The 26480-nt window shown below is 36.0% G+C and overlaps 1 long non-coding RNA gene across 1 annotated transcript in view; it reads left to right on the plus strand.

Annotated features, from left to right (window-relative positions):
- The first annotated feature begins 21351 nt into the window (after positions 1 to 21351).
- LOC144377551 (uncharacterized) overlaps positions 21352 to 26480 on the plus strand; it is a 174439-nt gene continuing 169310 nt past the window's right edge. The window contains exon 1 of the long non-coding RNA XR_013438546.1: positions 21352 to 21428. This is a non-coding gene — a long non-coding RNA (uncharacterized LOC144377551). The remainder of the gene's footprint in view (positions 21429 to 26480) is intronic.

Genomic DNA, 26480 nt, shown 5'->3' on the forward strand with positions numbered 1-26480 from the left:
ATCAAAAATAGCAACAAACTACAAATAGTCAATAAAAGCTACAAGTCACACAACCATCCTTGTTTTTGTGGAAAGTATTCTTAGTTCACTTAGCAGCCTTTCCATTCCTGACCACATATGCAGAAGGTGATCACTATCAGTAACACTATTTCCTCATACAAAAGATATTCCTTTGTAATGACTCTCAGCTGAGTTAGCATTTTTACTTTTTGTTTTTCCTTCTTTCTGTAGTTTCTGTGGTAAGCTGCTTCTAAGATGGTTCCCAACGATCCCTCCTGCTTTTACATCTTGTGTAATTTCCTCCCCTTATGTGTGGGCTAAAATTAGTGACTTATGTTTTTTGTTGTTGTTGTTTTTAGTTGTAGATGGACACAATACCTTTATATTATTTACGTATTTTTTTAATGTGGTGCTGAGGATCAGTGCTTTACACATGCAAGGAAAGCACTCTACAAACTGAGCTATATCCCCAGCCCACTGTGACTTGTTTTTAATGAATAGACTATAGCAATGTGATAGGATATCATATCTGAGATTAGATTACAAAAGACTGTGACTTCCATATTCCTATCATTCTCTGTGCCCTCTCGCTTTTTCATTCTGACAAACAAAACTGCCATGTTGTGAACAGATAGGTCTATGTGGTGAGAAACAGACAGTAGCCTCTAGTTAACAACCAGTGAGGAGGAACTAAGGTCCTCATTGCAACATTTTAAAAAGAACTAAACGCTGCCAACATTTACTTTTAAAGCCAAGCCTTAAGATGGCTGTAGCACCACTCAATACCTTGAATACAGCCTTGAGGGAAACTAAGATCCAGAGATCAAACTAAAATTTGCCCTGCTTCTTTTCCATAGCCTCTGTAAGATGATAATTATTTATTGCTTAAGTCAGCAAGTTTTGGAGTAACTTACCACACAGCAATAAATAATACAGATTCTGTTTGATAAATATTAACTTATACCTAACTCAATTTTTACTCAAAGAAACTAAGTACTTGCATGCATGAGGCCCTGAGATCAATCCACAATACCTACAAAAAAAGAAAGAAGGAAGGAAAGGCCCACAAAATCAGAAAAAGAGAAGTTGCTCAGGCAGTTGCCTCCTTTCTCATCTACTGAAGGCTTAAACACCTGCACAAAGGTATTTAACATTCTCAAAATTTAGTCAGTTCCAAGGACTATCTTTGACTCTGGTACTACAAATCCAACTCTGCTTTTATCACTCATCTCTGAGCTTTAACTATTATTATTGCCATCTAATTATATCATTCTGTAAACTAGTAATGTATGCTATCACTTTAATAATAAATACTATCACTTTAAATGCAATGAATTACATTTAACTTGCAACTGTAATAACAGATCTGGTTTGTTTTAGAACTGGATGACTTCTAGAACTTTAGTTTATGTGTTTTGTAAATTCTGTGCCTTTTAAAATCTTTTAAAGTTACTTCCCTATTTTTGATTCATACCGCAAATATTTGAGTAAACTGTATGTCCAGAACTGTTCAGGATAGGAATGCAGCAGTGAAAAACCAGACAAGCTCATGGTTGTTATGAAGTATACATTCTCCTTGGAAGAAGGATGGGGATAGATAGTGCTAAACAAGGAAATAAATTGCCAGCTGTAATTTTGTTTGACATTATATTTTTCAATAATATATGACCTATTATTACCAAGGGATTACTATATTGCTATTAATATTTACTATCATCTAAAACAGATTTATAATAAAGTGTCAATATAGTACTCAAGTTCCTTTTTCTAAAACTATCTTAACAGTTTAAACCACACAACTATAATTGTCCATATATTATATAATAAACATTTAAATAGTAGCTTTGAAATTTCTCAGTGACAGATTGCATTGCAATAAAATACACAGTTGCATTAAAACAGGAAAACATTAACTCTCCTCATGCTTATACTTAAAAGAAGTAATGCCACTGGTTTCCTTTTCTTTAATAAAAATTATACAGTTTATAATTAAATGCAAAAAGATTCTTTGAAAATCTGATCATTCAGTCCATTAATATTTATGAAATTAGTTGTCACCTTTGAGTGGGGGAAGATTCATGGAAGAAAGATATACAGAATTGCACGGAAGTCATTAGTGAAAGTACACTAGAGATGAAAAGAACTGCCCAAACTTTTCTCCTCTTTGCTCTGCATATTGGTTTTTACATGACAAGAGTGTGACACATCCTCAAACACAAACTTGTCCTTCCTCAATCAAACACTACATGGCAAGGTAGAGTGGGTAGAGCCTTGTATCTCCTTCTTTATGTAAATATGTAACTTCATGCGTCTTCAAAAACAAAACAGGTTTTCAAATAAGAGATACTTGACATCCCTAGAAAAGTTCTATTGATCAAAACATGGAACTCCTCATCTGCTGCTGATAAGAGTGTCAGAAAGGTACTTAAAGTGTCATAAAAGTACTTAAAAATGTTAACTACTTTGGGGGTTGGGGTTATGGCTCAGCAGTAGAGCTGCTCACCTCGAATGTGTGAGACCCTGGGTTGAATCCTCAGCATCACATAAAAATAAATAAGTAAAATAAAGATATTGTGTCCATCTACAACTAAAATTTTTTTTTTTAAATGTTAACTACCTTGACTAAGCATTTCAATTTTTAGGAACATAAGAAAATAATCTGATGTTTGTGAAATGATTTGTGTTTTGTAGTTCACTATACTGTTATTAATAAAAGTGAAAAATCAGAAGCCACCTAAATGTTCAATAATAGGGATGAAGTACACTGCTTCAATATTTGGGAACTGACAGATATAGAAGAATAATTTAGATGTAAGCAATATTCACAATATACTGTTAGGTTAAAAAAAAGTCACAAAGCATTACTTTGACTAAGATCCCAGTTATATATACTGTATGTATAAATGTATATATAAATGAAAATTTTAGAAAATGTCAAAAATGTGTATGCCAAAGTGTTAGTGATAATTGTCTTAGGATGGATTTTAAAAAAATTCTTCCTGCCTTTCTGTATTTTTCAAACATTTTTTATTTGGTACTAGAGATTGAACTCAGAGGTGCTTTACCACTGAGGTACATCCCCAGTCCTTTTTATGTTTTATTTTGAGAGAGGGTCTTGCTTAGTTGTCAAGACTAGCTTCAAACTTGTGATCTTCCTGTTTCAGCCTCCTAAGTAGCATCAGGTAGGCACTACCTTGCCCAATCTGTGTTTTCAAACTTTTAGAAATGAAAAACTAGTAACTTTTGTCATCAAGAAAAAAAATGGCAGTTTTCTGGTGTTGGGTATTGAACCAGGGCCTAGCACACACTAAGCAAGTACTCTACCACTGACTTGTTTCCCCAACCCCTGTGTGTGTGTGTGTGTGTGTGTGTGTTTGTGTGTATAATTATTTTTTTAAATAAAATCTTATAAAATCTTAGCTTTCTAAAATTCTATCATTCTCATTTAGAATTACTATCTGTCATTGCTTTCTGATTATCTATTATCTGTATCTCTATTATGCTAATTGTCAGTTCCTGATACTTAGTCATAGCTTCAGTTACAGAATTATGAACTTCCAATTCTTCCTGTCTACTTACAAGTCCTTCCTGGATTAAATTGGGTAAACTTATCCTTCTATTAGCCTCCATGACAGAGTTGCAAAGTGGAATGGGCATAATGTGGATTCAAGAGGTATATACTAATATTATGTCAAATATTGATACCAAAGCCACAGACAGGATATATTTCTTTGCAGACCAATATGATGAAGATACAATGTTGCAGGTCAGGAGAAGGTAGAAAATTTTCCAGAAAGGAATGGGGAATTGGGAAGCCAAATGAACATGAAATTTCAGGGGCTGATGATGCAATATGCTGTCTCTAGAAGAAATATTTGAGATAACTGGGTCAAAGAAACCTTCTCTATCCTATATACAAAGGAAAGGGGGAGGGGAAGAGGGGGAGGGGGGAGGGGGACGACCAAACAACATTAATTTCTCTTTTCACTTCTTCCTTTTTTTTTCTTCCTTTCTTGTTTTTTGGCTTCCTTTGATTGATTTTTTTTTTTTTGCCAACTGTTTAATGAGAAGAGTTTTTTTTTTTTTCTTTTTTTCTAGCCCAAAGATTTATGTCTCAAGCATGTAAATGAGTGAGTGCCTCTCTCTGGAAGAGAGCAGCTCCAGAAAATAAAGACTAAGGCTGATAGCATATTCATTTGAGGTGATGATAAAGCTGAGACCACTATTACTGGAAAATAAAATATTAAAATGTTCTTTCATAGAAAGAATTACCAAAAATATAACACGCTCTGTCAGTTTAAGGGAAAACAAGAGTAGGAAGAGTTGCCTGTACACACCACACAGGGCTGGCTACATTACTATTCATAACCGCAACAGAGAGTTAAAATACAACCAAGCGTGATGGACAACCTTCATCAAAAAGACAGCTACAACTTTGGGTGGTCAGCCAGCTAGCAATGATAGAAGTAGCTGAATCAACTAAGAAACATAAAACTAAAAGATACAAATTATAACTTCTCTATTTTATGATTTGCTTCCTAGCAAGTCACATATTCATTAGACTTACTTTTATTTGAAACCTGGATAATATTTCTCCCTTGTGTTAAAATTGCCTCTCAAAATATGGTCAATACAATGCTGTGCTTTGGCTACTTTAGTTAAGAATAATCCCAAATCAGTATTTTTAATCAACTATACGGGATCATATTGAAAGAGGGAGACTAATGTGTTCCAGTTCCCTTGCTCTCTGTTATGACCAAGCAGGAAGTTTCCGAGCAAACATCCACCTCTCAGGAAGTTTACGTCAAACGCAGTACTTACATCCTGTTGAGTGTAGTCTTTTTTTTTTTTTGTTTTCTTCATTCTGTCCTGAAATTGTTATGTATGTATGTGACAAATGGAATATCTCCATGACTAATAATGATAAAAGTTAAAGACTTTTTTTAGCATTAAGTGCCTATAATTTTAAGCTATTTATATCCCTAGTTCCCCATCCCTTATTCATTTGATCTTTCAAGTAGGTCCTTGTTAACCATGTTCTGATTCATTAATTATGCAGCTAGAACATTAAAAACAAGCAAATAAAACCCTCTATGGAGCATCCTGACGCTTCCCTCCAGGACTTACTATATAATAGTGAAGTGAAGATGGTGACAAGGTGCTGCCTCTGTTTTTTCTAGAATTTAGCTGTATTGATTTGGCTACTCTTTACCTGCAATTTTCTCATCTACAAGGCAGAATGATGGGTTATATGATCTTTATATATAGTACATGTTGTGTAATTAATTATACTATGGAGGAGTGCCTATCTCATCATAGATACTGTAAAGGCATGCTTTTTTGTAGATGTGGTACTGGAGATTGAACCCAGGGCACTCTATCACTGAACTACATCCCTAGCCCTTGATTTTATTTTATTTTTGAGACAAGTTCTTGTTAAATTGTTAAGACTGGCCTCAAACTTGCAATTCTTCCACCTCAATCTTCAGAGTTGAGATTACAGGCATGCATCATCATGCCCAACTTGTTTAGGATTCTTTTTTTTTCCCCCAGAGAAGGGAGAACTGTTTTATTACTTTCTAACAATATTTACATTTAAATTATACTTGTTTTAACAATGACAAATATTTTGTATATTAAAGGGAAAAAAATCAAAATTATGGTTAACTGGGAGTAAAAAGAACCAATGTTTTACCACTATTTTTTTCCTAAATAGACATTTTTTCTTTATTTTTTTTTGGGGGGGTTACCCAGTATTTGAATTCAGGGGCACACAACTATTGAGCCACATCCCCAGCCCTAGTTTGTATTTTATTTAGAGACTGGGTCTCACTGAGCTGCTTAGCGCCTTGCTTTTGCTGAGGCTGGCTTTGAACTGGTGATCCTCCTATCTCAGCCTCCTGAGCCACTGGGATTACAGGTGTGTCCCCCAGGCCTGGGTAGAACTGTTTTAATTGTTTTGGATCTCCCAAACTTAAAGGCACTAAATTAATTTCATACAAGAAGAATAAAGACTATCTCAAAAATTATGCTGTTATCAATAGAAAGTATATTTTATTCAGATATTCTAATACTGACCACATTTTCTAATGAAATATGTAATCATCTGTGATATGATAATAACAATAACAATGTTTACTTGAGATGTTTTACATATTTCATCTCAATAATTACCCATAACATTGTATGTTAATAACAATATATTATTATGTTATCAGAATAATATTATAATTAACTTGTTTAGGATTCTTTATGGTTACAAATCATCAAAATCCAAATAGATCTTAGACAAGAAGATACATTTATTACAAAGGTACAGAAGTGTCTCACAAAACCCAAGGGCAGTAATTAAACTGGACTTAAGGAACCAGGAAGGTAAATATCAAAAGGACTCTCCATCTTCTTACTCCCCCTCCCTCTGGATGTGTGCTTAATTTTACCTTCTCTCTGTCAACCAGGCTCTTCTACTTTTCCTAATCATATGGTGGAAAATAGGACACCTTGGTAACTCTTAAATTTACAAATTATAGCCCAGACACATGAATAGAGTTGGCTCTTTCTCAGTCCACATGCCATACTCCCAGAGAAAGGCTCCAACAGGCCCACATTGGAGCAGATGCCCATCCCTGGACTAGTTAACTCTCATCTGGATTTGGGACAAATTAGATTTAACATGACAGCTTTCATCACAATTCTGAGGAAGGGAACTAGGGAAATTCCTAGAAAAGGGGCATAAGTAGAAAATCTAATAGATATTCACCCACTACAATATCTCTGTTGTTCAATAGTATTTTAAAACTTTGAAATAATTATAAATTAACAGGAAGCTGAAAAATTAGTAATAGAGAAAATCTAAGTACCTTTCAACATAATTTTCCCCAACAATAGAAACTTACATAACTGCAGTACAATATCACACTGGTATAATTCACAGACTTTATTCATGTCTCACCAATTTTACATGCACTCATTTATGTATGTGTGCATAAAATTCTATACAATTTTGTCACATGTATACCCACAACCATACAGAACTATTCCATTACTGTAAGGATCCTCAAGCTACCCCTTTACATTCATATCCCTCTTCTGGCTTCATCCTAATTTGTTCTCTATAATTTTGTCTTCCAAGAATATTATATAAATGAAATGGTACAGTAACCTTCTGATACTGACATTTTCACTCAATATTATCGCTTTCATAGTTATCCAAGTTTTTGCATACATCAATAGTTTATTCCTTTTTATTGCTGAGTAGAATATCTGGGTAAGGATATAATAGTTTGTTTACCTATTCACCTATTGAACAACTGCTGGCTTGTTTCCAATTTTTGACTATTACAAATAGAGTGAACATTTGTGTAAAGGTTTTTGTGTGAAAATAAGTTTTATTTCTCTGGGATAAATGCCAAGGAGTAGTTGCTGAGTTATAAGTTTATGCTTAGTTTTTAAAGAAACTGCCAAATTGTTTTCCAGCATATGCCAGGGAATGCTATTTGACATCCCCACCAGCAATGTATGAGAAATCCAGTTTCTTTGTAGCCTCACCTATATTTGGCTTATCCCTATTTTTTAATTTTTATTTTCTGTAGTGGGGGACTGAATCCAAGGTCTTGTATATGCTGGGCAAACATGACATCACTATTTCTAATTTTAGGTGTTCTAATAAATAAGTTGTAATATCTCCTGTTTCAATTTATATTTTCTTAATGATTAATGATGTTGAAAATCTTTTCATGTGCTTATTTGCCATATGTATACCCTCTTGGTGAAATGTTTGTACATGTCCTTAATCCATTATAAAATTTAATATTAATTTAAAACATTACTCTGTATCAGCTGGGCTTGATGGCACAAACCTGTGGTTCCACTGATTCAAGATGCTGAGGCAGGAAGATCGCAAGTTTGAAGCCAGCTTGGGCAACTTAGTGAGACTCTGTCTCGAAAAAAAAAAAAAAGTGCTGGATTTGTAATTCAGTGGTAGAGTGTCCCTACGTTCAATTCCAAGTAACATATTAATTAAGTAAGTAAGTAAGTAACATTACCTTTACATTAAAACATGTTGATACATTATGAGTAGGACACAAACTTTTCATAAAATTTTTGGGTAATTTTCCTACTCTCCATCTAATACCACATGCATTTCTCATTTTTAGACATATGTTTTACTAAAGAACAATTTAAAGGTACACAAATTATAACTGTTCAACCTATTGAATTTCCATGAATGAAGTCAGGGTATACCCATGTAACCCAGTTTAAAAACAAAATCACTATCACTAAATAGACTGCATTATGGTCCTTTTCAGTCACCACCCTCCCTCAGGAGTGACTCTCACATCCTGTACTTCGTGTGTGTGTGTGTGTGTGTGTGTGTGTGTGTGTGTGTGTTACTGCAGATTGAACTGAGGAGTGCTCTACCACTGAACTACATCCCTAGCCCCCTTTATTTTTTTCTTCCTTTCCTTTTTTTTTTTTTAATTTTTAAGACAAAGTCTCTCTAAATTGACAAGGCTATCCTTGAACTTGCAATCTTCTTGTCTCAGCCTCTCAAATTTCTAAGATTACAGGCACACCAGGAGATGTACTACTTTTTTAATCTGGCTTCTTTTACTCAACACTATGTTTGTGAAATTCATCTATTTATTTTTATATTAATATAGTTCATTCATTCTTCCCTGAGCTTAAAATTATTTTACTATTTTATTTATTTGTTTTTTAATTGTAGATGGACACACAATACCTTTATTTATTTATTTTATGTGGTGCTGAGAATAAAACCCAGTGCCTCACTAGGCAAGCACGCTACTACTGAGCTACAACTCAAGCCCTATTTTAAAATTTTAATAAGGTTGTATGACACAAAATAAACTGTAAAATTTGTTGTATTTTGATGTATTATACACCCATATTGATACCACAATCAGGATAGTTATATCAAAATTTTTAAAGTGAAAAATAGGACCTTAAAAAAGTGGACATCTTAGGGTTAATAACTTCCAGATCCTTTGTCAAAAATTGAAATAGTCAGTATTTATTTTTCTCAATTCTTAAGAGAATTTAAATGAGAAATATTTTTGTGTTCTATTTTAAAATTTAGCTTTACAAGACTATAAATCTAAAGGATTATTCTAAACTGCATCCTAAAGTGGTTCTGTGAAGTAATGTTATCTGTGACTGCCGAAAACAAATGAAAAATACTACATGAAAGCAAAAGCAAAATTTACACACACACATGTACACACATACCCTGAACTGGACCAAATTTCTGGATTAACCAAAAGATGTAAATCCCAACTATAAGAAAAATTATAGTGTTTATAAGACTATAGATCCAAATAATATTTGCTCATTTTTCAACATAGAACTATATTTTTCTTGAATGTACACAGTAGTTTTGTAGCTGTTCTTTTTATTCATTTATTCACTCACATATCTTCAAAACTTCTCAGTAATCTTCCTTAACTAACTTGGTCCATTTTTGTGGAAGGGATATAAAAAACTCTAACTCAAATTCTGAAAAACAAGTCAAATGAGTAAAACTGGAATTTAGGTTTTCATTTTGTTGCTTAGGTCATAAAGAACTGCCTCTTGAGCTTCAGGCTATTTTTGTTCACCAGAAGCAATAAATACCACACATCTGTTAAAAAGGAAATGTATAGTAAATGAAGTAAGCAAAAGTCAAGTATACTGGTTTGATCTATTTTCTTCATATAGGCCATCTAAAAGGTAATGTGTTCATATGTAAACATTTACTGAAATCCTCTTGCTGCAGGAACTGGAAATACAATGAAAAATAGCACAAGATTCCTATGCTTGGAGAGTTTGTGGTCCTAAATGAACATATCTACCTAGCATTATAAGGGAATGAATAGTCTTCACAATAAAAAAAAAACACTTTTTTTTTAGTTGTAGTTGGACACAATACTTTTATTTTGTTTATTTTTATGTGATGCTGAGGATTGAACCCAGCATCTTTCACATGCTAGGCAAAACCTCTACCCCTGAGCCACAACCCCAACACCCCCCACTCCCCTCTTTACATTTTAATTAAGGACATGATGCTATATGTGCCAGAGGTTTCTAACATTTTCCTTTTCAAATATATTATAAAATTGAGGAAAACAAGTTGAAAAAATCTAACCAAATACAGAGACATCTAGATTTCTAAACACTTGGGTTTTTTTCTCTGTATTTTTCTCATGAATTGTTAATTATTAGAAATGTCTATGATATCTTACTACATAGAGTGTCTTCCCCTGTATCTATGTCATTGGTGCTGTCCATAAGATAATAAATGTTAGAGAAAATGTTTGCTACTGTGTACAAATTAAAATTAAATAAAAATTTTGGAAGGTATTATTACAATTATCATTCTACTATGTTTTCATTCATTTAATACATTTCATATAGGAGTCTACCCTAGGCAAGTTTTCCCAAGAATTGAATAACAAGTTCCAAAAATATTTCTCATTACTAATATTGAAAAGTCAATTTTTAAGTTAATCTGTATTTGATATGTGTATATTCCTATATTGTAGTAATAAACCAAACTTATAGCCATCACAAAAGTTTGAAGGTACTAGTACAAAATGTAGGCAGGAATCTAATTGTAATTTCCATTGACTTTGATTTGGTTTACACCAAAGATCATCAGGTTCATAAATTATGAACATATCTGTTGATTTAGCTTCTTACTTAATGGAATAAGAAACTATTAACACAAAAAAATAAGGTTTTGAAATTATTCATTTGATATATTATGATAAAAACATATTAACTATTGATTATGTTAGACAAATTTCACATTATACATTGAAATGTCCCTTGTGAATATGTACTCAAAGATCTATGTTTTAGAACAAAGAGTTTCCTGTATTTCATCTAGTCTCCTTTCCAATTCTTTGTAGACTTGTCAAGAAGTTCTTAATGAACAATTAAACTGAAAACAATGAAATTTATTTTGTATTTACCTGTTGATCATTGATACAGCTTCCACACATGCCTGCTCCACCTCTCACATGGTGAACCTGCTGTTTGTATTCCTTGAGACAATTCTCTTACCATCAGTCTCTGAGGGGTTAAACCTGCCTCACAACCCAGCCTGACCAAGAGAATTTCTAGATGAGGCCATCGTCTCCCCAAGTCATCAAAGTGATTCATAGTTGAAGAATTGTAATAAAAAAAATGATCAAAAGACTGTAGAGCCAGAATAACATTATTTTTGACAAAAAGGATCAAAAAATATAGGAAACTACATGGGGCTGGGGTTGTGGTTGAGTGGAAGAGTGTTTGCCTTGCATATGTGAGGCACTGGGTTCTATCCTCAGCACCACATAAAAAAAAATAACAAGGGCTGGGGATGTGGCTCAGTAGTAGAGAGCTGGCCTAGCATGTGTGGGGCTCTGGGTTCCATCCTCCGCACCATGTAAAAATAAAATAAAGGTATTGTGTCCTACACAACTAAAAAAATAAAAATAAATGTGTTGTGCCCATCTATAAATAAAATATATATATATATATATATATATATATATATATATATATATAGAGAGAGAGAGAGAGAGAGAGAGAGAGAGAGAGAGAGAGAGAGAGCTATATTCTGCATAGTGTATTTTGGAAAACTTAACATTAGTGCCAGAAACAGGTCCAGAATAGAATTTCATAGGTGACTTGAGAGTACTTAAGGAGAAGGCCCATCACTTGGAGCCAACCTGAGTTTACCAAAAGCAAGTTAAGCCACACTAACTTTATTTCTTTTTCAGATAAGATTAGTAGATTGTAAGATATTGAACTCCTTGTGGACAAGCTGAAAAACTGTAGACTAGATTATAACACAGATCTTGCTTGAATGGCTATGGCTCAAGAAAGCAGATAAATGCTTCATCAGAACAAAACCCTTGGTTACACTGTGAAGCTCTATCATGGACTTGTCAAGAAGTTTTACACTTAACATCTTTTAATTAATGCTTAGGCTGGAAACTCACATATAATTAAATTTTGCAGATCACATGTAGTTGTTAAAGATTATTAAATCATTCAATGACACTAAAGATTTATTTGATAAGTCTAAATATAAAATTTAGCATTTCAGTTAAAAATAAATGATATAGGGCTGAGGGTATTGTTCAGCAGCAGAGTGCTTGCCTAGCATGTGCAAGGCCTTGAATTTAATCCCCAACACAGAAAACAAACAAAAAAAAGCCAGTGCATTCTAGATAAACACAAGTAAACATATCAATTTTTGTAAACTACTCTCTTGGGCTTCATTATTTAAAATTTAGTGTTTAGAACCAGATGAATATTGACTTTATCTACTCTTGCTGGATCAGTCTATAACATGGTTTGAAAGAAATACTGATAAGCTAAAGTAGTCAGAGGCCAACCAGAATAACAGGAGTTTGGAACTACATACTAGGAAATTCTGAAGAAATAGTTTTGTCTCCAGAAGAAAAGTCAGGGGAGATAGGATCAATATGTCTTCAAATATCTGAAGAAGTATGTGGGAGAAACTAAAATATCTGTGACTTCAAAGAAAAAAGCTTCTCAAATAATGTTTAGAAACTACATGTAGACAATGTTTAGCTTAGTACAAAAATGTGTAGCCATTAGCATTGTGAGGTACTTTGAGAGGTATAATAGACATAGTCTCAAAGATGTCTATGTGTTAATCTCTAGAACTCTAAGGGACTATGTAGATGTGACTAAGGATCTTGAAGTAGATTATTCTGGAATTCCAGAGGGATCCAAGGTAATAATAAGGGTCTTTAAAATATCAAAGAAGGAGGAAGAAAGATTAGAGGTCAAAATTTGAGATAAAAAGATATTGTTTTAGCTGGGCATACTGGAGCATGCCTGTAATCCCAGCCTCCCAGGAGGCTAAGGTGGAGGATTGCAAATTCAAGGCCAAACTCAGATGCAAAGCTCTAAGCATCTTAGTGAGAATTTGTCTCAAAACAAACAATTTTTAAGAAAGGTTGGGGATGTGGAGGTGTGGGTCAGTGGTAAAGCACCCCTGGGTTTAATTCACAGTACAAAAAAAAAAAAAATGCCGTTTTAGAAGCCAGGCATGGTGGCATACACCTGTAATCCCAGCTACTTGGGAAGCTAAGGCATGATGATTGCAAGATAAGGCCATTTGAACAATTGTGAGACCATATCTCAAAATAAAATAAAGTAGAAAGGACCAGGGATGTAGCTCAGTGTTAGAACACTTACATAGTATGCTCATGGTCCTGAGTTCAATATCATAGAACCACAGGCTGGGAAGTTCAAAGATGAGAGGCTGATATCTGATGAGAGCCTTCTTGCTGCTTCACCTATGATAGAAAGGCAAAGAGTGGGCCAGAGAGAGACACAGGGCTGGAACTCATTCTTTCATAAGAAACTCACTCCTGTGGTAAGGAACCCACTTCAACAATAAAGGCATTTGTCCATTCATGTGCCCTAATCACCTAACCACCTCTTAAAGATCCCACCTCTTGATGCTATTACAATGGCAATTAAATTTCCACATGAGCTTCAGAAGGGACTAACATTCAAACATTCAAACCATACCATGCTATGTTGCTGGCGTTGAAGATGGAAGAAGGAATCAAGAAATGCAAGCAGCCTCTAGAAACTAGAAAAAACAAGAAAACAAATTCTACCCTAGAAGCTCTAGAAGGTATATAGACCCACAAGTACCTTCGCTTTGGCCAGCTTAAATCCATATTGAACTTCTGATCTCCTGAACTATAAGATTATAATTTTGTGTTGTTTAAGTTACTAAATTTGTGGTAATTTGTTACAGCAACAAGAAGAAAGTGATGCAGAGGGTAATGAGTTCCTATCACCATACAGTAGTAGAGACTAGCTGTCTGTGTTCTGAGTTTGTGTAAAATCTGCCTAGACTGAGTTACATTTTTCTTTTTGAGTTTTTTCTCTAGAGATTTCATGAATTTCCCATAATTTCAACTCTAATGACTTTAAGAATATCACCCCAAATCATGTCTACCTCCAATCTCTCTTTGAGTTCTAATCCCACATATCTAATTAGCTGATATTTTCTTCTTCTTCTTCTTATTGTTATTATTATTATTATTATTTAGTTGTTGATTAACCTTTATCTTTATTTGTTTATATGTGGTGCTGAGAATTGAACTCAGTGCCTCAAACATGTTAGGCAAGTGCTGTACCACTGAGCCACAACCCCAGCCCTGATATTTTCTTTTGAACACCCTGAATTCCTTTTAAATCCCTTCAGCAAAAAGAGATGCAGGTATTAAGAGTTTAGAGTGCCTACAGATCATTGGTATTTTTCCTGAAAAAGGAAAAGCAAAGCTAAACTGCTTTTCTATAAATAAACAGATCTCAAACAAATTCAACCATGAAGAATTCTTATGATGAAGACTGGGGATGTAGCTCAGTGGTAGAGCTCTTGCATAGCTCTTGCAAAGTCATGGGTTCAATCCCCAGTGCTGAAAAAAAAAATTCTGATGACAAAATTGCAAGCACTTTTCTGCACCAAACTATAAAAACTCCAAGAGATAATCTAAGATTCTTTTCCTTAAGTTGTATTTCTTTTCAATTTTCCTAATTGTGTTCACAATTAGACTAAATAATATTGACATGAAATATATGTTTCCAGCAATCTTTCTCAAGTCTAGGCCAATCCCAGTGAAATATGATAACTAAAAAATGTGAATTAAAACTTAAGAGAGCCATGAACCATAGTGGTTCAGAGTGCCAACTCTGGAGTCAGGCAGACCGGTTAGGAGTCACAGCTCTAATATTTATTGTATAAGTATTACCTGGACAAGCTAGGTAACTTCCTTTACCTCAGTTTCTTTATCTATAAACTGCAGATAAATAAATGTCCCGCTTTGTAAGGTTGATAAAGATTAAAAAATAATGCAAATAACGTGTAGAATGGTGATGGCACAGAGGCACCTAACAAATATTCAGTAAATATCAGATTAAAAAAAAAAGATAATAACTATGGAAAGCTCTTGACCATTTACCCAAAGAGAGTCTAGTTTCCAAGTGACATTTGTTTGTATTCAAGATTTACCCCAAGAATACATTGCCTTTTTCTCATGGCAGCCTGATTTATCTTATTTCTTAATTCCTAACCTGGCAAGGCATTATTTTTGGTCTCTTAATTCCTGCCTCATTTTGGTTCTGACATGTCAACATTCTCCCTGATATCTCAGTGACTGATTCACAGCACATGATAACTCTTCTGATTCCTACCCTACCTGTTCTACATTGGCAGCCTGACCCACCTGTTCTTCAAGGTTTTCAGGAATGCATACTCCAGTAGCTCTGTACTGACTTCACCTTTCACTTACTCTATCTAAAAGGTGCAATATTCCATTTCTGACTTGAGCTCCAAAAGAATCTTTTTGGTTCTTAAAAATAACTAAAGAGGGATCCAGGGATCCAGGGAAGAGCAAGCATGTCCAGCTCCAGTCCTGCCTTCGGAAGATGAAGCAGAAAAGGCAACTGGGCCTCAGACCCCAACCACTGGCTTCCCAGGGAAACAAGAGGCACCACTCAAGGCAGGGTAGGCCAAAACCCTAGTTTATTTCAACATCAGCAACAGCTCAGCCATCAAAAAAATAAACTGTACCCAGGGCAACAGAAAAGTCTCTACAGCGAGGCTAAGGACTCAGCTGCCAGGTGGTGATCCTAAAGATGGTGTGTGTGTGTGTGTGTGTGTGTGTGTGTGTGTGTGTGTGTGTGTACACATTTGTGTGTTTGTGTAACAGTGTATGTTTATGGGTGTGTGTGCGTGTGTTAAATTTTGAGTGATCACAACACCTGGGTGTACAGTTATTTCCTCCAAAGCTGTTAGCCAGCATCAGGAGTGAGTGAGAATTTCTTTTTTATGAAAAGGGATATAACGGCACCAAGGATGCCGTATTTGTAATATTAAATTAACCTAACATGGTATTTGCATGAATCACAATTGTAGAGTTTTGAATAGTTTTATAATTTGACATTTAGGAACATATCCTATTTATTCTCATGTTTTGGATTCATGCTTAGTATACACTAGAGGATGCTAGCTTTACTCTTTTCTGTCACTTAAAGCAATAGGACAAGGGCATTCAATAATTGGGTGCCCTAAATTTCTGGATGAGAAAATGTTCTATTTCTGGCCATGAGAAAAATAACTAACCAGCCTTTGTTATTTTTCCTTTGTTTTAAAACTATTTTTTTTAAAAAGCAATAATTAAATTAGATCTCATTTAAAAAAATAACTAAAGGCTGGGTTGTGGCTCAGTGATAGAGTGCTTGCCTAGCATGTGTGAGGCATGGATTTGCTCCTCAGCCACATAAATAAATAAAATAAAGGTATTGTGTCCATCTACAACTAAGGGGGAAAAAAGAATTAAAATCAAGTGAGGGAGGGGCTTTGTATATAAGTGTTTTTATTTCTCTAAATCTTATTAAATATGGTACACACATATTCTATTAGTAATTCAATAGGTCTTACTCCTTTTAATAAATAAATAGAAAAGTTGGGCACTGGCTCAGTAGTAGAGTGCTTGCCTAGCAGGTGTGAGGCACTGGGTTTAATTCTCAGCACTACATAAAAAGAAAGAAAGATATTGTGTCCAACTACAACTAAAAATATATTTTAAAAAATAGAAAAGTTGGTTAGGTTATGAACAAATCTGCATCTTCTTATCCAAATCAGAGAATAGACTAGACAGAAAACACCCAATCATAAACCAGGCACCACTATCCTCATGAAGGCCAGTACCTGAATTCTAAATAAATTGGCTCTCAGAAAATAATGAATTTTCATAAGGCTAGCCTCACCAAAATTAAATCTACAACATGAAAACAGCCTTTGTGAAGTGGCACCAGTGACCATCACAATGATGTATAGAAACAGAAAGTGTCATGTTGATTAAATAGAAATGAATGATTATAGGAATAAATGTTCATCAAAAGCCTGTGTGTGAAGGCTTTGTATAAGCTGTGTATGAAGCAAGATTTGTTGAAAAACTAACATTTATATAGCACTTCACAATACACTTTACATACATTCTATGATAGATCATTGAAATAGAGGAAGAGGCTGGGTGGCACACACCTGTAATCCTAGTGATGGGAGTCTGAGGCAGGGGGATCACAAGTTCAAGGACAGCCTAGGCAACTTAGTGAGACTTTGTCTTAAAACAAAAGAAAGAAACAAAAAAGACTGGGGGTGTAGCTCAATAATATCCCTGGGTTCAATCCCTATTACTGAAAAAAAAAAAAAAAAAAAAACAAAAACACAGAATTACACTTGCCCTTATTCCAAGTCCTGTACTTTTCCCATCATATCAGGTTGCCTTACTAGCTTACTAGTACACGGGCTATATTTAAGTGTGTAGAAGTGTAGAAGAATTTATCTAGATAGGCTTCTAGAATCTCCATCTTTATGAACCTTCAAGAAGAGAACATATCTAGCTGGACATGGTGGCACACACATATAATCTCAGCTTGATATAGAGGGTATAGCTAGCTGAGTTAGGAGGATCATAAGTTAGAAGCCAACCTGGACAACTTGGCTAGACCCTGTCTCAAAATAAAAAGGGGTCTGGGGATGTAGCTCAGTGGTACAGCCCATGCCTAGCATGAGGGAGGCCCTGGGTTCATTTTGAATTTCTTTTCTGTCTTTTCTTGTTTGTTTGTTTGGGGTTTTTTTTTGTTTTGTGTGTTGGGGATTGATCCCGGGGACTACTATCATCCTACTTCTCAGGAAAGTTTATCAGGGGCTATCTATGCCACCTGTACATATGGGACTGAGGTGCCCTGAGCCTCTGCCTTGAAATCGTACCAATCAAAGTCAGTATTGCCTAAATGACAGGGCAGGTAAGTGTCTCACTAGCCTTCTGACCAGGCCGCGATTCACAAACTCGGGAGAGGCTGGGTCCGCGATGGCTTTGGGGCCCTCGTGTTTCCCGGGCTGGGATCCCAGTGCCTTCGGCTACGGGCCAGGCGGCCCCGCAGCCCCTCTCGTCCGCCCCGGATTCCCCTGCTCCCACAACGTCAGCCCTTCTTCAAACCTCTGTGATGGGAAAGGCAAACAGGCTTCTGTCTTCCCCAAACTGTTCTGCTGTTTTGTTTATAAAAGCCACTCAAAATGTTTTCGACAGAAATACCCGTGGTGCTCTGAAGAGACCCGAACCTCGGCCCCCGCCGCCCCACCAAGCAGCGGCCCAGGCCCGAGGGCAGCTCGGCGCGGCTGGCGCCGCCCATCCCAGCAACTTGCCTGGGGCTGTCCGGGGTGGAGCGCGGGCCTGTGGGGCCCTTGGCTCCACCAGGCACTAGGAAGCCGGCTGGGCGGGCGGGGTAGTGGCGGCCGCCCAGGAGGAAGCGAGGACTGCAGCCAGGGCGACCCGGACACGAGGGGTGCGCGCGCGCCCCGCCGGAGAGCGGCGGTGCTGCCCCTGAGAGTGAGTGCTAGGGTTTAACGTTGGGCACAAAATGAAAACCACCTGCTGTAAACTGCCAGGAAATATCTGTATTCCACAAAAGCATTGGAGAACACTTTAGGTTCAGTTTCTAATTATAAACTCTGTCATAACCTAGGACACCAGTTGTTCTCCAGAACCATTACCAAAGCACAGCGCTCATCCCCAGCACCGGCAGCTTTCCCTACCAACCTCCCTCCCTTCCCCCTTCTACTCCTCCTCCAGTTTTCTTTGGTACAAACCTTGTGTCTTTATAGGTCGCTAAAGACACTGTGGCGTATTATATAATCAGCCTATGTAATAGAATCAACAGCAAATATCTTGTAGGATTATAATCTTTCTTTATTGCTCACATTGTATTCCTTTCTTTCTTTCTTTCTTTCTTTCTTTCTTTCTTTCTTTCTTTCTTTCTTTCTTTCTTTCTTTCTTTCTTTCTTTTCTTTCTTTCTTTCTAACTGGGGATAGAATGCAGAGTCACTTTACCACTGAGTTACATCCCCAGACGTTTTTTTTTTTTTATTTGTTCTTTTTAGTTATACATGACAGGAGAGTGTGTTTTGACATATCATACATACATGGCGTATAACTCCAGAATGTTTTATCTTTTTTGTTTGTTTGTTTGTTTGTTACCAGGGACTGAACTCCATCCCCAGTCCTATTTTCTATTTTATTTAGAGACACCGAGTTGCTTTAGTGCCTCACTGTTGCTGAGGCTGGCTTTGAACTCCCAATCCTCCTGCCTCAGCCTCCCAAGCCACTGGGATTACAGGCATGCGCCACCACGCCTGGCTTTTATTTTGAGGCAGGGTCTCAAGTTGCCAAGGCCAGCCCCAAAATTATGATCCTCTTGCTTCAGACTCCCGAGTCACTGGCATATGCCACTGGCACCTGGCTGTAATCGTCATACTAATAATATAATATACATAAAGGTTTTAAAAGAAAATATAGGATGTAGCTATTACAATTTTTAATTTATAAATGTGAAAAACACATGTAATGATTAAGCACAGGAATATTAAAATGCAGAAGAATGAAATGGGACCTTTAACCTTCACCATATACAAAAATTAACCCCAAAGCGATCAATCAAGTACTTAAATGTTAAGAGCTAAAACTATAAAACTCTTAGAAGAAAAGAGAGGAGAATCTTTAAAAAAAAAAAATATATATATATATATATATATATATTTAGTTGTAATTGGACACAATATCTTTATTTCATTTATCTATGTGGTGCTGAGGATTGAACCTAGGGCCCTGCACATGCTAGGCGAGCACTCTACTACTGAGCCACAGTCCTAGCCTCAAGGAAAATCTTTATGCATTGCATTTGGTAAGGACATCTCAGATATGACAACGAAAGTACAGGCAACAATAACATAACAACAACAAAAAAGAAAATAGAAAAGAATTGGACTTTGTCAAAATGAAAACCTTGGGTCAGGAATGTTGTTCAGTGGTAGAGTGCTTATCTAGCATACAAAAGGCCACGTGTTTTATCCCTAGCATCACACACACACACACAAATTACTTTTAGTGTATGGGGGAACACTATCAAGAGAGTGAAAATACAGCTCACAGAATGGATGGAAATATTGGCAAATATATATCTGATAAAGGATTAATACCCAGAATGTATAAAGAATCCTACAACTCAACAACAACCACCACCCCCCCTCCTCAAACAAACAAATTCCAAAATAGGTAAAGATCTTGAATAGACATTTCTCCCCAGAAGATATACAAAGTAATAAACACATGAAAAAAATGTTCAACCTTACTAGTCATTGGGGAAATATAAACCAAAACCACACAAGATACCACTTGACACTCATTATAAAATATAATATAAAAATTAACAACAACACACACACAAAAAAAAAACAGAAATAAGAAGTGTTGGAAGGATGTGGAGAAATCAGAACCCTTGCATGACTAGTGGGAACAGAGAAAGGTGCAGTTGTTATAGAAAACAGTATGGTGTGTCCTCCAAAAATTAAAGGTAGAATCACTACATGCTCCAGTAATTCCAGTTCTAGTATACCTCAAAGAATTGAAAACTGGACTCAAATAGATACTTCTTGTTGCAAGGGGCAAAGGTGCGACTTATGCAGTTGAGGGGAAGAAATAAAGAATGTCCATGCGCTTCTTCCCTTTTCAATGCTTTATGCACTTAAATCACTCAATAAAATTTCACCCTATAAGTTCTTAATCAAGAAAATGACAATCCTTAATGCTAGGCACTCAATAGACATAATCAATCCACAGCAAACAATTCTAAGTTAATTCTAAACACTGCAAACAATTCAATCATGATAGGCTCATGACAGATATTCCCTCTGTGTGCTAAGCTCAAGTGCCAGGTCTAAAGTTTCAAGTCTTAGGCTCTAAGTCTAGAAGATACACACTCACAGACTGAAGTAATCAAGTCAGGAACTGAGGCAGGCTTCTCCTGGGGTGGAGCTGACAACCGGTTGAGGAGAGGAGAGGGTCATAGGGAGAAGTTGCAGTTCTCACCAGGGTCAAGATATGGCTGTAGAGTTTGAGAAAGACAGAGGATCAGGCAAATGATGAGAAGAGTTGGGATGTCTGTCCAGGTCCTCATCAGGCTCTTCAGCATGAGGGTATCAGTGTTGGCTGGCTGAATGTCTGTTCATTGGCTCCATCATTTATAATAAATTTTGGGGCTTCTGACCACCCTTTCAATTCCTATTAGCTGCTACTGGATTTCTCAGTGACATCATTTGCCCTGAGGTTAAAGCATCTGGTCTGGTGGTCCCCACTCTGATTTTCTTGTCTTTTACCCTTATGGCATGGGGGCAACGGACAGACTTCACTCTGTCGCTTTTCAGGGTAGGGAGAAGTGACTTGTTTGTGTCAGGGCTATGCCTGGTGACCATACTGGAGGGCTCCGTAGGTGTGCCTGGTGAGACTGCAGGTTTCAAAGTGGAGTTTTAAAATGGAGTTGCTTAGGTTAAGGCCTAAGGCCATCCTTACAATTGTACACTAATATTTATTGCAGCATTATCCACAACAGCCAAAGGGTAGATATAACCCAAGTGACCCAAATGTACACTGACAGATACTTGGATAACCAAAATGTAGTACATTCATACAATGGAATATTATACAGCCTTAAATGGAAACGAAATTCCTGCCATGCATGGTGGCACATTCCTATAATCCCAGCAATTCAGAAGGCAGAGGCAGGAGGATCTCAACAGCAACTTAGTGAGACCATGTTCCCCTGACCCCTCAAAAATGGTCTGGGGAAGTAGCTCAGTGTAAAAGTACTCTAATAAGTAAATGAATTAATAATTTTTAAAATATACTTTTTAGTTGTTGATAGACCTTTATTTTATTTACTTATATGCAGTGCTAAGAATTGAACCCAGTGCCTCACACATGCCAGACAAGTGTACTACTGCTGAGCCCCAGCCCCAGCCCGAATATTTTTTTTTAAAAAAAGGAAATAAAATTACAATACATGCTATAGGGCTGGGTTGTAGCTCAGTGGTAGAGTGCTTGCCTACCACATGTGAGGGACTGGGTTCCATCTTCAGCACCACATAAAAACAAACAAACAAACAAATAAATAAATAAATAAATGGATTGTGTCCACCTACAATTAAAAAAACAAAATACCTGCTATAACATGAATGGACCTTGAAAGTACAATAATTGAAATAAACAGAATTAAAGAACAAATATTGTGTGACACAAATATTATATATGAGATACCTAGAATAAGCAAATTCATAAAGACAGAAAGTACAATAGAGGTTACCAGGGGTTGGGGAGTAGAGGGGAAAGAGAAGCTAATAATGTTTAATGAGTGGAAAGTTTCTATTTAGGATGATGAAAAAGTTCTCGAAAAGGAAAATGATTTATGATTGTGAGATTACTTTTTTGTGGGATTACTTAATGTAATGTAATGTACTTAATGACATTAAGTACATTAATGTCATTAAGTACATTAATGACATTAATGTACTTAATGTGAATGTACTTAATGACACTGAATTGTACTCTTAAAATGGCTAAAATTATAAATTTTAATGTTATAAATATGTGTGTATATTATATATATATACTGCATTTTTTAAACATGATTTTAAAAGCATAGGAAATATGAATCCTTAGTCTCTATTATTGAAAGGCTTTTGACCTCTATATTTCTTCTACAGAATGAATAGATAAGCCACCACAGCATGAGAATACAAAATGCAAGTGAGAATTTAGTTAAGGAATTGTGTGTATGTGTGTGTTCAAGTGTGTGTACATACACTTAATGGATATTTTGTCCACATTAGTTATGCTATTCTTCAGATTGATTTGGCAGAAGTGTCAGGCCTCTTTGCTTCCTTTTTTCAGCACACTATGCCCTAGTTATTACAGATGGAGATAGAAAAAAATTGGCAGTGGTGCTGCAAATAACTTTTTACCATCTAATCTGGAATTTGTTTGAAAGAAGAAAGATAACTGACAGATTCTTGTTGGCCATTTATCTCACCCAAATGACCACTGAGTCACTTCCTCCCCAGAGTCAGAAGTAATCCCACAAAACAGATTGTATATGGACACATTTCTTGGGATTTAGCCTTAAATATTTTAAGAATTAGCAAACTAGATTATTTGTTCCTGTTAAGTATTGGCAATGTATTAAGGTTTGTTGTAGAATGTTGACCCTGAACAGTAATCTTACACAAAATTGTCATTATACTTGGCAAAAATAAATTTGTATAGTAAGTACTAAATACAGTGATAAAGACATATTAAAGTCAGTGCCCCTTCTGTGATTGAAATGTATCATCAGTGTCATTGATGTGGAAAGTTGGAAAGTATATGTCTTTATAAATCATATACATTTTTCCTTTGTTGGATATTCTATCTATCTATCTATCTATATCTATATCTATCTATATCTATCTATCTATATATAGTGGTTGTAGATGGACAGAATGCCTTTATTTTATTTGTTTATTTTTATGTGGTGCTGAGGATCAAACCCAGTGCCTCACACATGCTAGGCAAGCACTCTACCACTGAGCCACAGCCACAGCCCTTTCAATTTACATTTTTTAAAAAGAGGTTTACTGAAACCCTTTTTCCTGTAAAGAACAAAAACAATGTTTAGGATTTGTGTATGTAGCTCAGTGGTAGAATGAGTGAATAGTAAGGCCCTTGTTCCAATTCCCAGCACCCCCCCCAAAAAAAAAGAAAAAAAAAGTTTAAGTTTATTGGGAAACATTTATCAAAATTCTCACTATCTTTATAGTGAATAGAAAGGATATGGTAGGATATATCAAAACATATCTGAAGCTGGGTGCAATGGCACAGCATGTAATCCCAGCGATTTGGGAGGCTGAGGCAGGAGGATTGCAAGTTCAAAACCAGTCTTAATAACTTACTGAGACCCTGTATCTAAATAAAATATGTAAAAAGGCTAGGGATGTGGCTCAGTGATTAAGTGCCCCTCAGTTCAATTCCCTCAGTTCAAACAAACAAAAAACATCTGAAGTCTAAAGACAACTTACCTATCAACAAATTATTATCTTGAGTAAGTCACTAATCATTGTTCAACCATTGTTTCTTCATCTACAGCCTAGTAGTGATAATGCATCTCAACCTAGCTAAGATGGAACATTGCATACAATGATAATGGATGAGTAAGCATTTGGAAAGTATAGTATGGTATGCATATAATTACTGTTGTTATAAATATAGTTTTAAACAAAACCATGGTGGAGAGGGTGAGAAAGACACAACTCTGTGTGGGTATGTGTATCTGTGTTGTGTGTGCCTTCTCTTGGAGGCAAGAGATAAAATAATAAAGGAATTTTGACTATAATACTTAAAAAGAATTAATTTTAATATTTAAAAGAATTTTTAAAATATTAGTCCCACTCAGAGATTAGTGGAAGGCAGCTGACTTAAGTAATTTAACCCACAGTGTCAATAATGAGAAATTTATCAGTGCATCTACAGAATCCTGGGTTGTTGCAGAGTTATGCCAGAGTAGGATTAGGATAGGTCTAAGGAACCCAACTCAAGGAGTAGTAATGGGAGTTCTTTCTGACCAAAAGGTCAGAGACAATATAGATTCTTCTAGGTGTTCAAAAAGTTGGGGCTGGAAAGTGCTGGAGAGGATGTGGAGAAAAGGGTACTCTTGTACATTGCTGGTGGGACTGCAAATTGGTGCGGCCAATTTGGAAGGCAGTTTGGAGATTCCTGGGAAAGCTGGGAATGGAACCACCACTTGACCCTGCTATTGCCCTTCTCGGACTATTCCCTGAAGACCTTAAAAGAGCATGCTACAGGGATGCTGCCATATCGATGTTCACAGCAGCACAATTCACAATAGCTAGACTGTGGAACCAACCCAGATGCCCTTTAATAGATGAATGGATAAAAAAAAATGTGGCATCTATACACAATGGAGTACTATGCAGCAATAAAAAATGACAAAATCATAGAATTTGCAGGGAAATGGATGGCACTAGAGCAGATTATGCTTAGTGAAGCTAGTCAATCCCTAAAAAGCAAATACCAAATGTCTTCTTTGATATAATGAGAGCAACTATGGACAGAGCAAGGAGGAAGAGCAGGAAGAAAAGACTAACATTTAACAGAATCATGAGATGGGAGGGAAAGGGAGAGAAAAGGGAAATTGCATGGAAATGAAGGGAGACCCTCATTGCTATACAAAATTACATATAAGAGGTTGTGAGGTGAATGGGAAAATAAACAAGGAGAGTAATGAATTACAGTAGATGGGGTAGAGAGAGAAGAGGGGAGGGGAGGGGAGGGGGGATAGTAGGGGATAGGAAAGGTAGCAGAATACAACAATTACTAATTGGGCATTATGTAAAAATGTGGATATAACCGACGTGATTCTGCAATCTGCATTTGGGGTAAAATTGGGAGTTCATAACCCACTTCAATCTAATGTATGAAATATGATATGTCAAGAGCTTTGTAATGTTGTGAAAAACCAATAAAAAAAAAAGAAGCCCCCCCCCCAAAAAAAAGTTGGGGCTGGAGTTGTAACTCAGTGGTAGAGTACTTACCCAGCATGTATGAGGCATTGGGTTCTATCCTCAATACCACACAAAGAGATAAATGAATAAAAAATAAGTAAAAAAAGAAGTGTGTGCTACCAGGGATTCTGATTAATATGAGGATAAGGAGTAAAACAACCAAACAAAGTTGTTTGGAACCAATAGAATCAACCTGTCCTGGAATTTTCTGAAATTAAAGGACATCCCAATGATGTAGAGTAGTAAATAACCAGATTAGACGCCCTAAACCTCCCAAATCATCAGGGACTAGAGAATGAGTTACTGATTGTGCCAGCAGTATAAATTTGTGGTTTTATACTGAGATTTCTGGTACTAACATCAGATTAAAAAATGAACTTTTTCATTCTGTCTTAAGTGTTTTATACTTATTTACTGGTAAACATTTGCATTTAAGGAAATGAAGTTTCAGGTAGAGTAAATAACTTACACAAAGTTATACTGACTTGGGATTTAAATTTAGGTATGACTCTTGTGTTTATACTCTTAGTCATAGTACTATGCCGTTCATGCTATTGTGATCATTTTGTCAATCATAGATTTTTTTTTTCCTTTTTGTACTAGGGATTAAACCCAGGGTGCTTAATCACTGGGCTACATCCCCAGTCCTTTTATTTTTTATTTTGAGACAGGATCTTGCTAAATTGCTCAGGGCCTCATTAAGTTGCTGAAGCCATCTTGAACTTGCAATCCTCCTGCCTCAGGCTCCTGAGTAGCTGGGATTACAGGTGGGCATAATTTCATGAGATAATCAACACTTTATTATAAAATAGGCTTTGTTTTATATGATTTTGCCCAAGTGTAGTCTGATAAGTGTTCTGAGTATATTTAAGGTTGCCTAGGCTAAGCCATGATGTTCAGTATAGGTAAGGTATATTAAATGCAGGGTTTTTTTTTCTTATATATTTCCAAGTTATGATGGATTTATCAAGATGTGACCCCACCA

The sequence above is a fragment of the Ictidomys tridecemlineatus genome, chromosome 5, assembly GCF_052094955.1.
Source record: "Ictidomys tridecemlineatus isolate mIctTri1 chromosome 5, mIctTri1.hap1, whole genome shotgun sequence".
Lineage (NCBI taxonomy): Eukaryota > Metazoa > Chordata > Mammalia > Rodentia > Sciuridae > Ictidomys > Ictidomys tridecemlineatus.